Raw genomic sequence first — 1,894 nt, forward strand, 5'->3', positions numbered from 1 at the left:
AAGAATTGAGAAAAGAATGAAAAATTGATTCTACAATATTAGTTTTAGAATAAATACATAAAAGCAACTAAGTTAAGATTAGTTGTACATGCAATAACTAAAGCTAACTAAAGCTAAGTGTGTTTTATCTTATGTTAATGTGTACATGTGCCACATGCAAGCAATAAGTTAACTGGAGCTAATCTAGGTGCATGTACACCAACACAGCTAGTCTAAGTGCATGTACACCAACACCCCCCCTTAAGCATAACTTAGGTGAGTGTGATGCAAAATGAATGAGTCCCGGCAACACGACCATTTTAGGTACCCATATACAATGCATAAAAAGGAGGAAAGAGGGAAAACCCAGTGGGAAGAAAACCCCCCCTCAAAATATAATGCAAAAGTAGAGAAAAGACAACTGCTAGGCAGTCGTGTCCTTCACCCCGAGACGATCTCGCAGGAATTGAAACTTCTGCTCAGTGAAAGTCTTGGTGAAGATGTCAACAATCTGCTCGGAACTAGGACAGTACTGAAGATCGATGATCCCATCATGAATGAGTTCTCTAATGAAGTGCATGTGGATCTCGATGTGTTTGGTACGCTGCCGCTGCACTGGATCTCTGCAAAACTTTAGCGTACTTTGATTATCGCACCAAATGACAGTTGGATGATGGACACTAATCCCAAGCTCAGATAGGAAATGTTGTAGCCAAATTGCCTGAATAGTGGCATTGACTGCTCCTCTATACTCGGCCTCTGCTGATGATAAAGCAATGGTAGCCTGCTTCTTACTTGACCAACAAATTGGGCCGGATCCCAAACTAAGTACATAACCGGAAGTAGACTTGCGATCAATGGTGTCGCCAACCCAGTCTGAATCTGTGAACCCGATGAGATTCAAAGAACAATTGGCTGCATAATGAATCCCATAGGTGATTGTCCCCTGGACATATCAAAGGATGCGCTTTGCAGCATTCCAGTGTAACTCATGTGGCTCCTGCATGTATGTGGAAACTGCTCCGACATCATAGGAGAGATCAGGACGGGAGTGAGTGAGATAAAGAAGACTTCCCACAAGCTGGCGATACAATGTGCAATCAACCAATGGTGTGTCTTTGCCATTCTCAAGCTTTATCCCTGATAAGAAAGGTGTGGCTGCTGGCTTGCAGTCACTCATGTGAAATCGTGCCAAAAGATCTTTGGCATATTTTGGTTGAGAGATGGTAATGCCAGAATCACGCTGATGGATCTCTAGTCCAAGGAAGAAATTTAGCAAGCCCATGTCTGTCATAGAAAACCGCTTATGCAATGCAGTTTTGATGTTAGTAATGACAGAAGCTGAACTACCCGTTATCAAAACATCATCTACGTAGAGTACTATGATCAACAAGGAGTCAATTTTCTTCAGAAAATAAACATTGGAATCAGATTTGCAGCGTACAAAATTTTGAGATAACAAATAAGAATCCATCTTTGCATACCATGCTCTAGGTGCCTGCTTGAGGCCATAGAGAGACTTCTTTAGTTTGCATACCAGATATGAATTCTGCATGTATCCCGGTGGCTGCTCCATGTAGATTTCCTCCTCGAGATCACCATGAAGAAAGGGATTCTTCACATCCATGTGATGCACCTCCCATCCTCTTGCTGCTGCAATGGAGAGAGATAGCCAAATGGAATCCATTTTTGCCACTGGAGCAAAAGTCTCATCATAGTCAACACCATGTACTTGCTGAAAACCTTTTGCTACCAATCGTGCCTTATATCGACTAACTTGGCCATTTGATGCTTTCTTGGTCCGGTAAACCCACTTGCATCTCACAAGTTTGCGATTTGAAGGTAGCGGAACCAAATCCCAAGTCTGGTTCTCAATGAGAGAGTTATATTCCTCTTCCATGGCGGCTTCCCATTC

Source organism: Pinus tabuliformis, chromosome 2_1 (assembly GCF_031772625.1).
Source record: "Pinus tabuliformis cultivar Carrire ecotype Pingquan chromosome 2_1, CPIR1, whole genome shotgun sequence".
Classification (NCBI taxonomy): Eukaryota; Viridiplantae; Streptophyta; class Pinopsida; order Pinales; family Pinaceae; genus Pinus; species Pinus tabuliformis.